General features: G+C 40.1%; 1 protein-coding gene across 1 annotated transcript in view; it reads right to left on the reverse strand.

The window, feature by feature from the left end:
* LOC102002577 (enoyl-CoA delta isomerase 2, mitochondrial) overlaps window positions 1-16,248 on the reverse strand; it is a 40,922-nt gene extending 24,674 nt beyond the window's left edge. Inside the window, exon 1 of the mRNA XM_013349123.2 lies at window positions 16,148-16,248. The gene's annotated coding sequence lies outside the window, so the exon portion shown is untranslated. The remainder of the gene's footprint in view (window positions 1-16,147) is intronic.
* Between the last annotated feature and the right edge of the window lie 518 nt (window positions 16,249-16,766).

Below are 16,766 nucleotides of genomic sequence, written 5' to 3' on the forward strand. Positions count from 1 at the left end.
AGCCCCAGCCACCCCACTCCCACTTTTTTGTTTTGTATTTTTTGTTTTAAGGCTTAGTTCTACTCTGTACCGTGCACTGGTCCCAAACCTCCTTGTGCCACAGCCTTTCTCTTGTGAGAGTTACAGATGTGCTCGCCCTAACTCTCTTAATCTTGTCCCTTCTGTCTCCTTCCTCCTCTTCTTCCTCTTCCCCACTTCTTGTCAAATCAGACTTGCCACACAGCCCAGTTTGGCCTCTAAATCAGGATTGTTCAGCCTTTCTGTGATTACAGTCTATGCAATATGCTTTTCTTTTGCTTCATCTTTAACAACCACCTCCTCCACAGGGTGTCCTAGTAGAAAGAGGACATCGGTAATGCCCCCTTCCTTTCACATCTCAAATGTATTCTGCTGCAAAAATTGAATGTGTCTTTAACACTGGTACTCAGAGGTCAAGGGCTAATTGATCTTGATGAAGAAGAAAACAGAGTCATTGGGAATAAGATCCCTCTCTTGTGAAGTGCTCTTGACCATTGTTTTAATGTAGCCCCATTTGTCTCCTAAACCCCCTTTGTGCTGTTACACCCTGAAGATGGAGATCTGAGGCAGGAAGGACTCTGCTCTTTTCCTCAGTGCCTGTCACTGGCAGCAGGAATGAACTGATGCAGCTAACTGGGTGACCTGATGATCATCCTCAAGGATGCAGGGTGCTCATCTGCTCGAGAGACACAGGAGTTCCTTCATGACTCAGGGTCCTCTACTCAGGAGACAGAAGAGTGTCCCTCAGACTCCTTTGCAGGATGTGGGAATGAAGCAGGAAGACAAGAGGACTCGGATGGAGTCGAGCATCTGCATCAGGAGAGGGATGTTATGTCTGTGCCTCAGCAGCAGCTGTGTGTGACCCAGAAACTGTGAGGCTAATCAGCTGTAGCTGAGTTTAGTGGTCAGGGATCCCTGTGTTTTCTACAGAATTCTGCCCTTGAAGAGGAGCCTGTTTGCAGGTGCTCTGTGCATGCTTGAAGCTTGAGAAGGGGGCACTAGTAAAGAGAAAACGTTCATCAGTGGGGTCCTTAGTAACACCTAGATCACAGGAGTGTGGACGAGGGCCTAGGCCGTCAGCCTTGTCAAACAGTCTGTTTGCAATGCTCTAGGAAAGGCCAGCACAGCTCCTTTTCCAGGGTGTGGAGCTCATTATGTAGAAGCTCCAGGGTGTCAGCCCTGAGATGGAATTAGAACCAGGGGCTTGAGAAGCTTCCCTTTCTCAGCCCTGTTTCCCAACTAGCTCTCCTGCCTTAGGTTCCAGGAGTAAATCTGTTTCCTTCTGATTCTGTCTGTCTTCCTGGTTTTTAGGACAGCAGCCAGCAGTAAGAATCTGAAATCTGAAATTCCGGTACTCACTATTTTACTAAGCTTTTTTTTTTTTTTTTTTTTTTTTTCCCCCAGAGTCAACTTACATTCTCTTTGTCTCTCCTTTTTTTTCTGGTTAGGCTGTGCATCCGGGTCTCACATCACAGCACATGTATTCCATGTGTAAAACTTATGCTCAACAATTACCCTCAACTATTTTTTTGTAGCAAAGAAATTTCCCTCAGGTACCCTTCTCTAGAAAAATTGCAAGTATTATCCGTTACTTTTGAAGAAATTGACTTCTCCCCTAATCATCCATTTTTTTTCTAATCCATACAAAGCTTAATATTCACTCTGTTCAAATAAATTTTAAAGAATGAGAGTAGTGGCTATAGTTTTGTGCTGGTTTTCTGAGAATGGTGTACCAGGCTTTTTCTTTCGGGCCACCAATCAGCTCCCAAATCATGATGCAGAGTCTTATTATTAGATTTGATGTTCCATCTAGCTTAAGCTTGTTTCTGGATAGCTCTCCTAACTTAAATTTCCTGTTTCTCATTATCTACCTTTTGCCTCGGGCCTTTTTACTTTTGTTCCTTCTGTATACCTTACTTTCACTGCTTCTCACGTCTGCCTGGCTTCTGGACCAAGGTATATCCCTCCTTCTCTCCTTTCTTCTCTTGTTCTTCCCTCTCTCTTTCTATAGATTTCTCCTCATACTTCTTCTCTCTACACACCAGCCCCGTCTAGCCTTTCTCTGCCTAGTTATTTGGAGTTTAGTTCTTTATTAGACCAATCAGATGCCTTAGGCTGGCAAGGTGAAACAAATGCAACACATCGTTACATAATTAAACACATATCCTTACATCACTAAACAAATGCAGCATAAACAATACAACAATTTTTACATAGTTAAGATGATATTCAACAACAGAATGGCTTCCACATACCCCTGTATTTGAATACTTGGATCCTAGTTGGTGAAACTGTTTGGGAGCGATGAAGAGGTGTGGCCTTGTTGATCGAGGTTTATCACTGCTATTGGAGTTTCCAACAGACTGGTACAGTTCCCAGTGTGTTCTCTGCCTCCTGCTTGATGTTTGAGAGGTGAGCTTCAGTTTCTGCTTCAATTTCTGCTCCTATTTCACTTCATGATGTATTGTGATTGGGCAATGTGAATGGAAATAATTCTTTCCACCTCTAAGTTGCCTTTGGCCATGGTGCTCAGCACAGTAGTAGAAACGCAAACTAGAATAGTTATTTAATTTCCCCCAATATTTCAGATGGAATATATTCTCTAATGTAGTTTTCTGTGAGATCATTATTGTTATGTGTGGAGACTACTGGTTGTTATATGTTGATTTTGTATCCTGCAAATGTACGTGTAATATTTATAAGTCTAAACTGTTTCTGGTACAGGATAAAGGATCTTTTAATTATGTATCCATGTCTTTTGAAAATAGGGATAATTTGGCTTCTTTATTTCCTAATTTCATCCCTTGTATTGTAGCACTATACTGAATAAGAGAGGTGGTAGTGGATATCCTCGTCTCATTCTTGATTGTTTTAGAAAGTGATTTTCATTTCCCCATGTAGGATAATATTGGAGACAGGTTATTGTCCATGGTGTTCATTACTTTGAAGTATATTCCATCCAATCTTCACTTCTCCAGCACTTTGTCATGATAGCATGTTGAGCTTTATCAAGAAGATTTTCTGCATCTGCCCATAAGATCACGTGATTTTTCCTTAAGTTTCTTGATATGCCATATATCATTTATCAATCTATATATGTCAAACCATCCTGTATATTCAAGATGAACTCTACATGATGCAATCTTCATATTTTTTCCTCAATTGTGTTTGCAAGCATTTAGCTAAGAACTTGTGCCTCTATGTTCATCAGGTAAATTGCCCTGTAGTCATCTTTATCTGTTTTTGTCATCCTCTGGTTTCCATGTGAGAATAATTATGCTTTCACAGAATAGTTTTGGTTCTTTCCCCTTCAATTTGGCTGAACCATCTGAGGAGCGTTGATGTTAGATCTTTCTTAAGCTTTAGTTGAATCCAGCTATGAGTCCTTGAAGACCTGGACTTTTCTTTGTGGGAGTACTTCTAATTACAGCTTTAATCTCATTGCCAGTAATGGTTCCTCTATTGGAGTTCTTTATATACTCCAGCTTCAATTTTGGATAAGTTATATGCATTTAGAAATCCATCTATTTCTTTCTGGTTTCCCAGGTTTTGGAATATGTTTTCAGAGCATTTCCCAGTAATGATATAGGTTTTACTAGGGATTTATTGTCTGTCTATCTATCTATCTATCTATCTATCTATCTATCTATCTATCTATCTATCTATCTATCTCTCCTTCCTTCCTTCTTTTCTTCCTTCCTTTCCTTTCCTTTCCTTTCCTTTCCTTTCCTTTCCTTTCCTTTCCTTTCCTTTCCTTTCCTTTCCTTTCCTTTCCTTTCCTTTGCTACAATATCCCCTTCATGTATAATTTTCAAAATCCTGGGTCTTTTCTCTCTTTTTATTAGTTTGTCAAAGGGTTTGTCATTCTTGTTAATTATTCTTGAGTTTCATTCTGGGAACATTTTCTCTTAGTCTCAATTTTATTGAACATATATTTACAGTGGATATATTGATGGCTGTGAGGGCCTGGGGAGATCTCATGAATAGATAGAGACCTCTTAGTCGGAGGCCGCTTGTTTGTTCCCAGCTGCCCAGACTAGAAATAACCATACAGAAACTGTATTAATTACAACACTACTTGGCCTCTTAGCTTATGCATATTTCTAGCTTACTCATATCTCTTAAATTAAGCCATGTCTATTATTTTATATTTTAGCATGAGGATTGTGGCCTTCTGGCAAGGTTCCAGCTGGTGACATATGTCTTTCTCCTCTGACAGTTTTGTGGCATCTCCTGACTCTGCCTTCTTTCTCTTAGCATTCAGTTTAGTTTTCTCCACCTAGCTCTAACCTGCCCTATCACAAGCCAAGGCAGATTTTTTTATTCATTAACCAATAAAAGCAAAAAATATACAGAAGGACTTCCCCTTTTCTGTTTCAATAAGAAGGATGGTTTTAAATTTAACATAGTAAAATTACATATAACAAAACAGTTATCAAGCAAGAATTACACTTACAATATTTATACTACTTTATCTTTTATCATAACTAAAAAACCTATTGTTGAATTAAGAGCGGCGGGGCTGCGTCCCCGGCACCTGGCCGCCCACATGGCTAGCTTAGCTTATGCCCCGAAATAATTACACGGAAACTGTATTCTTTTAAACACCGCTTGGCCCATTACATCTAGCCTTTTCTCGGCTAACTCTCACACCTGGACTAGCCCATTTCTAATATCTATGTAGCTCACGAGCTGGCTTACCAGGAATGATCTTAACCTGCTTCTGCCTGGAATGAGAGAACCATGGCAACTCACTGACTCAGCTTCTTTCTCCCAGCCCTCTGTTCTGTTTCCTCCACCCACCTAAGGGTTGGCCTATCAAGGGGCCTAGGGAGTTTCTTTATTCCTTAACCAATGAAATCAACAGATTGATATATGACACTCCCACATCAACCTATAATTATAACTATCCTTCAACTCCATTAAGTACTCCAGAAGGATATAATATTACCTAAGTTAACAGGAAGTGCATTGTAAGCAACTTCGAAAACTCTAGAATTGACAGAGACATCTGGATGCCCGGACAGTCACACAAAGTTCTTTTGTACCATTGGGGCATCCATCTTCAGCCTATAGGCCCATAGTATTTATAATACTTTTCAGGAAGCAAGAAATTTCAAACACGGCTCCGCCTATATTGGCAGGTTGTCAGTCAATTTTTTCTGTATCCTGAAGAATGTCTATCAAACTCTTTTATGAAGTAGGAACCCTGAAGGATCATCTCACCTTTAGGAAAGTTCAGCCATCATTTCTCTATGGGTCCTTCATGTCCAGTTAAACAGTTCAGGCAAGAGCAGTTCCTTGCCCAAATGGCTAAGAAACTGCATGAGGAGCCTCTTTAATGCCCATCTTCCTCTTGAAGTAGATTGGTGCTGCCAGGAACAGATGTGTCCCATTGTCATGAATAGTCCTAAGTTCTTAAAACATTTTAAATGTCATATTCTGTAGGTCTTTGAGGGATTTGAAGATTATCTATCTAACTAAAATATATCTCTATATATCTAGAAAACCTAACTAACATGACTACAGGCTTTACTAGTATAATGGACTCTCTATTAACCTATATTTCTTAATTATGCATTACATTTTAAATAAGCTGCACACACAACACCTTAATAAAGAGCAGAAATACACATATAACAAAATTGACCTTAAATTTGTATCAAGAGACCAAGATCCATACCAATGCAAAGTATTCATCTCTATGCAATATCCCCTTTAAATGTAAACAAACATTTATAAACAATCATTTAGGGAATTTGGTGTAGTTCTCTTTAAACTACTTCCTGCTTTTTGTTGGATGAAGTGTTTTGGGGGGATGTTCATAGTGACCTTTCAGGGAGTCTTGGTCCATTAAAGCCCATTTGTCTGGAAGGAATCCATAGGTTCTCATCTTCTATGGAAACCAAAGCAGAATCTCTTTTCCAAAGCAACATATCCTTAGACTCAAATTTTGAAATCCCTTTAAAATATATATGTGGATACACAATGAAATATCTCTCTGTACTTAGCTCATTCATAGTCAAAAAATACAAAGAAAACACAATAGTATACATAATTCAGACTCTGTGTATATTCCATCTTTATGTGACTTATTTTTCTTACTAATTAAGATGTAAGAATCGATTAATAAGAAGCCTAATAGGCCAACTAGTTTATGATTAATGTAGACCTCTGTATGTTTCTTTGGGACTGAACAGCTGTGGGAATGGGCCAGACAGAAACCTGTCAACAAACTGTGCCAACGTGGACAACTAAATCCACGTAAAACCTGAGAGACTTTGGGAAAGAATTCTAGCCACAAAAGGAACAGAGTTAAGCACGGTTTCTTGGTAGCAGCATTTTCTTTGGTGGACTCTATTTGCTAGAGACAAGTGTGTCTCATTTAAGAGAGGCTTCTTGATTCAGCTTTGACTGCTTGCAGCCCTTTTAAGAGACTCTTCCACAAAGCACTTAAATGGTGTTTATAGCTGACAACATGTTTCTTGGTGGTGGCAGGGACCTTGAAACTCCACAGAGTTATGGCAATAAATGTGGTTTCTGCCAGTACCTCTGCCATGAAGCTAGATTCTCAGAAAGCTAAGGAATGGGGTGGCTTCAGTTGTTAAATTCACAGCTTTAATCCTAGCCATATCACTTATCAAATTAAAGACTCATGTGGCCAGCAAAAGAGAGATATACAGTAAAAATAGATTCAGATGAAAAAGATCCTCTAAATGGTTTACAGTGTATTTAAAAATATATGTAGGCTTGGGATAGAAAAGAAGAAGGATAAAGACCTTTAAGAGAAAAGTTGGGAGTGGTGGCACACACCTTTAATCCCAGCACTAGGGAGGCAGAGGCAGGCAGATCTCTGTGGGTTCAAGGACATCATGGTCTACAGAGTGAGTTCCAGGAGAGCTCAAGATACATAGAGAAATGCTGTCTCAAAAAAATGAAAGATGAAAAAGAAAAATAAAAAGAGTTTTAAATAAAGCCACGTAAAGAAGAAAAACACACAGAGAATCTGGATACTGCATGTTATTTTGTTTTCTTTGAATTGTTTGATGGCTGAGGCAGGAACAACTGCTAAAAGACAGTTGATTATAAATGCTGCTGAATTAATCCAACATAAGTATTTTTAAATGCCTTGTCTCCAAAATTTAAGTCAAAAGGTATTTTGTTTGGAGAAGAGGTTTTGCTTTTGTTTCCACAGGAAATGAGAGGCTGTGGATTCCCTCTAGATTAAGAAAAATCAGGTTTGATCAAGGAAGACTACCCCTGAGAAATCTCCAATAGGTGTTGATGGCCCAGATGATCCAAAATTTCAGAGAACCTCTGTGGAAGTTTCCTCTGAGTTCTACATCCAGAACAGTTTCAAGACTGCTGGCTGAGATGATCAAGCCTCACAGAATTTTCAAGTCAGGACTTGACCATAATCTTAAATTTTCTTTAGGTCCCTATAAGATTATCAGTGCCCCCAATCAGCAGGAAATAGCCTGGAAAACTGTGCCCACATTCCCCCCAAAATGGACTATGGATATTTTCCTTTGTTTAGAATGTTGGTTACAAGTTTTCATGGATAATGTTCAGGAGAAAAGCTAAACAAAGCATAGTAGATTCAGAGTTCTTGTTTTTTATTTTTTTTTAAAGGAGGGGTAGTGATGTGGGAGAATGGTTTGTACACTGTAAAGATTAGTCAGTTGTATTGTAGCCAGTCAGGAAGTATAGGCAGGGTGACCAGGCAGAAAGCATAGGTGGAGCAACCAGATTAGAATTCTGGAAAGAGGAAAGACTCAGTCTACAGTTGTAACCCAGATGAAGAGGAAGCAGGATGAGAATACCTCACTGATAAAGGTACCAAGCCACATGGCAACACTGGCAAGAATTATGGGTTAATGTAAGATATAAAAGTGAGTTAATAAGAAAGCCTGAACTAACAGGCCAACCAGATTATAATTAATGTAGACCTCTGTGTGTTTCTTTGGGACTGAATAGCTGTGGAACTGGGCAGGACAGAAACCTCTGTCAACATACCTCTGCCCAATATTTATATGATTTTATTGTAAGAGAAAGAACTCAGAGAAAACAGTATAAGGAATTTGGAGAGAGCATTTATTACAAAGCTAAAATACTCAAGGGGTAAGTGTGAGTGTTCTCAGCATAAATCACTAGCTTTAGGTAACTCATCTATGAGCAAATTTTAATGAAATATTGATGAGTTCAGATAGAGTGGAGGAACAGACAATTCTGAAATTGGGGAGATTGTGTTTCCGACTGTTGGTATAGAATTTATTCCCCCTTTCTGCCCAAAACATCAGATGCATGATGGGAACAGCCAACTCTATTGACAAGTAATTTTAATATCATCCTGTTGAACATAAGATGTCTAGCCTGCCCCCAGCACCCTGGCAGTGGTTTCTGTTTGTTTTTCTTCATCTGGGGACTCCACATCACATATACAAGACCAGAAGTGATTCCACTATGTGCAGAGCTTGGAGTCGACCTTTCTTTACTGTCAGCACTTGAAAGACTCTTTTGCATTCCTGGCTTGAGTTTGGATGACTCCTCCATGCACTCTACTGAATAATTTTGAGTTGTTACTCCCTGGACATACACATCTTCTCGCTGCAATTTTTTCTAAGACTTTTTTTTCTTCTTCTAAGATCTCTCTGTTCCAGCCAGAATCTATGTTACCCAGGCTGGTTGGTATCTTGCCATCCTCCTGCCTCAGCCTCCCAAGTGCTGAGGTTACATATATCCAAGCTATCTATTTTTCCCCCTCTGTCTTTGTCCTTCAACAGTTTGGCTTTGATGTAAGCATTATGTTCTTAGAGTGCAGCCTGTTTGGGGTTGTTGAGCTTCTTAGATGTGTGAACCTATATCTTTCACCAAGTTTGAGAAAGTTTTAGTTGGGAGTTCTTTAAATATCTTGTCTGTCTCAACCAATGTCTTTATCTTTTACTCTGTGCATACAGTGATGATGAGATGCCCACCCCAGTTCATGTAGTTGTTTTAAAATTTCTAATATCATTTTGATGTTTTTTTCATATTAGCTAACTTCCACTGATCTGTTTTCCACTTTACTGACATCTTCTTTTATTTTCTCAGTTTACTGTGGTTCCTGCATTATGCCTTTTTAAAATTAGAGATATTCTTTCTTCTTTTTTTCTTATTTCCTATATTTTCCTTTTGGCTTTTAAGAAAATAATTTCTCAGGCAGCGGCTTATATCCATCTTTGCAGCCTAATAAGCCCACTTACACAATATGCAGGATCATGACGATGACTGCTTCATATTATCAAATCTGTTAAGTTTGATTTTGTGCCACACAGGCTTGGTACTGTGCACTCGACTCCTCAAGTTTTCCTGCCTGCATCAGGATTCCCTTTTCTGCATTATGCTAATCTGCACAGGGAAGCTCCAGAGACATGACTCAGGTCCCCAACTGAAGTATAACTTCTCTTACCTAATAGTTTCTTCTTCAGTTGTGGTAATTAACTCAAATCATGTTAAAATAATGAGTTCACTGATAGAAAATTCACAGGTCCATCCAGTCAGTGGCATAGCCTATTACTTATTATTCTCTTGATAAGTCTTTTTTTTAATTCTAAGTACCTGTAGAGTTTTGTGTGAAAGTCAACACTCATTTCACATCCCTCAAGATCTTAAGCTCAATTATTACTGAAGATAATCTTCATAAATCTAATGACACGCTGCACCGAGATCTCATGGGAGGCCAGATGTAAATAATGTATTAAAAGATTGTTATCAGTCATAGGCCAACAGGACTATGATTCATGTGAGATGATATCGCTATTCATTTGCCACACACAGGTACCTGCTTCAAGGAGGTGCTGCCAGCACTGACAAGGTTGGCATATTGGCAACAATCATTCATTCATTTGTAAATCGTGTCTCCATTTATTGATCACTCTTGGGTTCCAGGTATTAGCAAAGGTCATAGAATGAAGTTGAGGCTTTGATGAGTTGGCTATGAACTTCAGATCCTTGCTCCTCTTGCTGTACAGAGGACAGTACATTTCCACCTGTATCAGTTCCAGGATGCCACACGATGAGGATTTTGTATTGTGGGTTCACATCTTTGCTATATAACAGCATTAACCAGAGTTCAGTAATGCTGAAGTTCAGCAAGTTGAACTCAGATTCATCAATGATCCACTGTTTTCCAGAGTACACTGTTTTTGTTATTTTGCTGACATGAAATTGAAGCCCAGAGTTTAAGTAGAGTTCAAGGTTTCAGGTTCACAGTCTCAGAAACAGTGACTCTGTGATGTGGGAGCTTAGGATCATTATCAAATCGGTTAAGTTCTCTGTTAATTATTCTTGTGAGTGAGAAGAGTCAATAAGCAAAATTTCAATGGAAACATGAGGTGTTTCTGGGAGGCATTTTTTTTAAAGGTTAGAAAATATAAATGTATCAAAATTGAAATCACCTATTATTTTAATGCTAAATAAATCTAATCTTTGTAAGATTGAATTTAGATATATGAATTCAATATTGTATGTGGGCTCTCTAGAACTGATAGAAAGTATATTACAAGTGGGATTAATTATATTGTCAGATAGAATGCAAACTGGGTAGTCCAAAATGGCTGAATGTGCACTGGAGAGGCTTAGAGCCCAGTAGCTGCTCATCTGATGAGGTGCATGGCCTCAGGAGTTCCATCTAGTGATGAAGGTCAGGAGGATTCATGTAGAGTCCCTAGTCTTCATTATCAGTGGCAGATAAGCTGGATTCTATCTACTCAAGTGGACTAGGGCAGCAGCAACAAAGTAGATACAGCCCACTCACCAGCAGGGTTGAAGGAGAGCAGGTAAAGAAGCAATAGTTGAACCTAGGCCCTTCCCATAGCTGAGGCATCCAAGGGAAGGTCTATAGGAAGGTGCTTCCTTCTAGGGAGGTGGGACTTTGTCATATAATCCATCTGGAAATACCCATACAGACCTATCAAATGGTTTATTTCTTAGTTGATTCCCAATCCAATCAAGCTGACAATCAAGATTATCCAACAGGAATGTTAATGCTAAATTTAAGATACTGAAAAGATGTGATAGAAAAACTCTCTCAAAAAAAAAAGCTTGAATTCAAGATCAATTGATATTCTCAGGTGGAGATATTTTAATGAACAATGTATCATGAGGGTATTTTTTTTGGTAAAACATGCATGATAACAAGTTTATCCTTTTGAACATTTTTACGTGTACAGCTCAGTAGTGTTAGTGTTAGGAGCCTTCAGAATGTTGCACACTCCATTTCCAGAACCTTTTCAGCCTTCAAAGCTGGAACTCTGTCTCCATAAAACTGCAACTTCCATTTTTTTTTTTTGCTCCCTCCCCTCTAACCGCCATCATTCCATGATGCTCTATGAACCCGACTATTCCAGCTATTGCTGTAAGGGTCATATACCCAGTTGTTGATTTTTTTCTTACCAACATTCCCCACATATCTGTCGAGTCCCTTTCTTAGAAGATAAGCTTTATATGTTTAGTAAGTGGGAGAACGTTGGCTTGTTTGTTTTCTGCTAATTTTCTGGAATGTCAGTCTCTTGGTTTCCCAGTTGAATGAGCTAGCATTTCTATTACAGAAAGTAATAGCCGTTCATCAACTCAACCATAACGTTATGATATCAGTAACAATCAGCCCCAGAGCAGGTCATAAGAATAGAGACCCTCTTATTTGGAGGCTGTGTAACCCTGTGTGGACACTGAGCTAGAAGACACTGTATTCTGGGAGTGATTAGCTCTCAGTTTAATAGAGGGTAGCCATAGACAACTCTAGAGGACAGCCTTGAGACAGGGAGAAGCAGAGAGGGCAGGCTCTGAATTTTCCTAACACTGCATTTGATGGAGAGCACAGGGCTGGAAAGAACATTGGGCCAGTTTCTCATCTCAGCTTCTGTGAGATTTCTATTTCTTTTCTAATTTGGTCTGAGGTCTTGTTTGTTAAGGTGAGGAAAGTTGCCAGCTGTCACACACATCTGTTATATCAACACTTTGGAGGTGGGGGGAGAAGATTAGAATTCAAGACCAGCCTCAGCTATATAACAAAATTGAAGCCAATCGGCCTGCACGAAACTCTATCTTGAAAAATTCAAAATCCAGTAGCCTCATTGGTTTGGACCTCTGCAAGGATAATGTCAGGGTAAAACAAATAAGTAAGACTCCTTCAAGGAGCCCACTCCCGCTTAGGGATTGTATACTACCCTTTCCCTTTGTAACCTCCTGTCTAGATATTTAATCCGCCAACTTGCCTCACTGTGACTCGTGCTGAAATTCTTTTCTATGACACCGTCAAGGAGCTGGCTACCTTGAAGGGATGTTCCCAAGAGGCTAGTGAACTCTGTAAGTTACAGGTGGCTATGTCTTCTTGATGTCACCGACACTCCATGTCTCTCTAGCACTTGTGATTAATGGAAAGTCCCTCTTCTGGTTGTACAACTTGAAGTTGTCCATCCCTGTGCCTGCAGTGCTGTGCTAGGAAAAGAGAGAGAAGCAGACTGCCCACTTTCTTCCACAGCTCAGCACGGTGCCCACTGCTTGACAGAGCCCACTGGACTTGCCCTTAGCTCATCCTGCTGTTTCTCAGCCTTTCTGTCCAATCCATACTAATCCCATGCTTCTGAAGCTTGGCTCACATGACAACACAGCTCTGTGTGCCTCTGGCCACCCTCCCTGGGAGCTCACCAATATCTTCTGTCTTTCCTAGAGACCTCGGGGCCTCATGCATGTGTGTCAGCCCTTTGTCCCGCTTCTTCAGGGCCTTCTATGAACCCTGAGACTTCTTTAATCCTTTGTGGCCTGTGGCCATTCTGTAGCCTACACACATACATATTACTGGGCAAGGTGTGATGTGTTTGTTACCTGAATGTTAATCTAAGTTTTCTTAGTCACTGTTCTGTTGCTGTGAAAAGACACCATGACCAAGGCAGCTCTTTTAAAAGGAAACATTTAACATAGGGCTTGCTTATGGTTTCAGAGGTTTAGTAGGTATTGGCAGTGAGCATGTGGTATGAGAACTACATCTTCATCTGTCGTGGGGGGTGGGGGAGAGGAGAGACAGAGAGAGAGAGAGAGAGAGAGAGAGAGAGAGAGAGAGAGAGAGAGAGAGAGAGACTGGGCATGGTGGGCCTTTTGAAACCTTTTGAGCCAACCCCTTGGGATACACTTCCTCCAACAAGGCCGCATTTCCCAATCCTTTTAATCCTTTCAAATTGTGCCATTCCCTAGTGACTAAGAACTCAAAGATATGAGTCCATAGGGCCTTTCTTATCTAAACCTCCACATTAGTAATTAAACTAATAATAAAATAACCAATGTTTGCCAATGGCCATCTACCAAGGGGAAATGAGACAACTAGGCAAACTGCAGCCAATAACACCGATACAGATATAGCTTGTGATTTATTGCTATTAAAAAAAAATCTCACATTGTGAAAGACACAAATGGTACTGTTTATGGCATAAGCATAATCCTGACAAGGTCTCAGGACACAAAATCATTCATTGTTCTATGTCATATAATCACTTGTCTGTCCTTGGGAACACTGGAAAGGGTAAGGGGTTAAGTGACAGATGATGAAACTCCACTTGGCTGTTATTACTGGGAGAAGTAATTCCCATGGGCCCCACTCAACATATTTCTGTTAATACCCAGACATTATATTTCAACATTAGATATCTAGGCAACAGTGTCTATTGTGAACTATTTTCCTTGGGGATCAAGGTATATTTACTAAGATAATCTTGGTGTCTCATTTCACACGGAGAGAAGTGGTTGCTCTTGGGACAAATGTCATAGGCATAATGACAGATTTTTCAGAAATGGGAGAGAGGAGGTCTATCCTGCCAAACCTTCTGTTACTGAGAACAAAACTAAAGATTTCACTTTAGGAAGTCAAAAAAGTGCCACCAAAGGTCACATTGAGTCACATGGTAACTCTGCAAGCTCCTTTCTCGGCATACCAGCTGATCTTTGGGGTAAATCTCTCCTGCTCTATCCTCTGGGAGCCACTAAGATCCACATAGTTAGTCCCTTGAGACAACATCCTTTGGGGGATTCTCAAAGTTGAGAAGAATGTGGCTATCTTCAGATGCATTTTTGGTAAAAGGTAGAGAGAATGTGTTTTCTCTCCTGAATGGAGGTGATGATGTCTCTCCTGAACCTTGCAGCAATAAAATTTATGATATAAAGAATTTACTAATAGGCTTGCTTAGGAAATATTAGATTACACAAAGGAGAATTTAGCTATAGCTCTGCCTCCAATGTGGCTGGCAATAGGTAGTGTATTAGCCAGGTTTATCAGAGACTGTAAGAAAGAAAATTCTGTATCATAATTGGAGTTTGGGGTTGCTGATAAAGTTTCTGCTTATGTTTATTAACCGAGATTGATTTCCAATTAGGCTTCTTTTCCACAACAAAGGACACAGCTGTTACTTATAATCAGCCATTAGGTCCTTTCCCATAGCAAAGAAAGTGCCTGGAAGGAGCAGCTCAAGGGCTGCTAAATCCCCTGGGCTTTTATCAGGAGAAGTGTAATTCTGCCCGTTGTGAAAGATGAACCTGGGTACCAACTACAGGTAAAGAACACCACTGGTGAATTTAAGAATTAATTCTAATTCTGACAGTCTTTGCTTTGTAAATCATTTGCCCACATGACCGGATCTGCAGTCTCCCTGTCTTTGTTTAAATTGTTCAAAGTGTAATCTGGGATAAGGGTCTAAAAGAGATTTAAGGATGACAGTGTATGTGGATATTGTAATGATTTCAGCCACATATGGCTGATACTTCTGGGTTCTAGGGGTCATGCAGGTGCAGATAAGCCCTTAGGCAGAAGTGCCTAATGGCTCCCTGGGTATGTTAAAGGGCCCAGTGTGATCCACATGTACATAATTTTTGGTTCATTTAGTCCTTAACCAATAGAATGTACCAAGTATTTGCATGGTACTTACAATTTTTCTAGGTATTATAGCCAATGCAGGGACCATTTAAGGCACATGGGATGATATGGGTAGGCTCCACGAAAATACTTGCCCTTTTCTTCATTGATCCTGCATTAAGGAATTAAAAACAAATCTTCCTTTCGGAACAGTGTAGAGCAAGAGTGAGGCCAAATTTGAATTCTTCACTTCTTTGTGTATTTTTCTTCTGTATGTTGTTTGTGGTTTGCAGCCTGTTCTATCTGGTGTGTAGGTGCAATGTCTGTCTGTCTCTGCTGTCTGTCTGTTCCTGTTGTCTCTGACAAAGACTTGGCTCTGTATTTACTGTATAGGAAACACCATGTGGGAAAGGAATGAGGGAATTTACCTCCCCCCCCATCAAAATCTTTAACAGATTTTGCAAGGGAAAGCTGACCCAAAATAGCGCTCAAAACCTCATCCTATACCCACATGTTGCTTCCAATATCCACATGATATTTGTGCTTTTATTTATGTATTTATTTATGTTTTTTCTAAGACTGCTTTCAACCTGCTGGCTGCTTTCAGCAAATAATTACCCCAACACACACACACACACACACACACACACACACACACACTTCTGGGTCAGAGTCACGGAAGAGTACTTAAATTAAAATTAAAGCTATGCACTTAGTTTAGGTTGTAAAAGCTGTATACATGGGAAGTCCAAAGGTATGGTAAGGTTGGTTACATTGTTTTCTTAAAGGCAGGTTAAATTTAACTAGGCTGATTACACAACATTGAGTATGTTGTTTTAAACGATCTCAAGGCCTGGCGAAAGTTAGAGACATTTTAGAAAAAAGCTACTTAAGTCCCTACAAGGGATTTGGTCAGCAGGTTTTGATACCTAAAGGAGTAACTGGAGCTCCCCCTCTGGGGAATCTCAACGGACAGTTCTACGTTCTTGAGGCACAGGTTAGAAAATCAGGGACAAAGATTTTTGGTAGTCCTAGTAGACAGAACTGAATCCTAATGAATATCTGAGGGACAGAGGACACACCGAAGCCCACCAGCCACCACACTACTCTTCAGTAACACCAAGGAAAGGGGGTGGGGCTACTGCACTTGGGTCTGATAACCTCTTTGCTGCCTGTTCCCCCAGCAATTCCCGCCCACATACTCAGTTGGCAGTGGGCTGTAAAGTCAGGTCCACGATTCTGGGTACTTACTTTCAGCCTGCTGTATTGCTTCGAGGCATCTGAAGCCACGACGAAAATCCCTTCCGCTGTCCACCAGCAAAACACAACAGAGATGGAGTTGTCTCCCCTCCCCCAACCCTTCCAAAGCCAGTGGCCAAAAGTCACGAAGCCCTTCTGCTGCCATCTGGTGACGTCACATAGCAACTACATGGTGTTGGGGGGAAAGTTTTAACCTCGTTAGGAAACAAAGCCTGCAATTCTCTACTAATACTCCAGTTTTACTAGAATTAAAAACATTACCTTCCTAGAAACTTAAAAGATCTGCTTATAATGAGTTTGTCTCTACTTTCAAAACCCTAAAAACTGTTTAACGGGAGGTAGAGCAAGAACAGGAGAGAAGTTTAAATGGGGATATGGTTGGGTGGAAAGGACAGAAGAGGGATAAATAATGCTAAGAATATTTGAAAAAAAATCATGCGCAAGCCTATTATTTGATAAGCTTTCTAATACATACATATATATATATGCCATATATTTAAAAGTTTAATTGGAGTTACCCTACACAGAGGGTAATATTTCTCTCAGGAGTCATAGATTCCAAACTAGGTGTGGGACCCCATCTATCGAACTGACTAAGGAAGGGTATGTC

The sequence above is a fragment of the Microtus ochrogaster genome, chromosome 16, assembly GCF_000317375.1.
Source record: "Microtus ochrogaster isolate Prairie Vole_2 chromosome 16, MicOch1.0, whole genome shotgun sequence".
Taxonomy (NCBI): Eukaryota; Metazoa; Chordata; class Mammalia; order Rodentia; family Cricetidae; genus Microtus; species Microtus ochrogaster.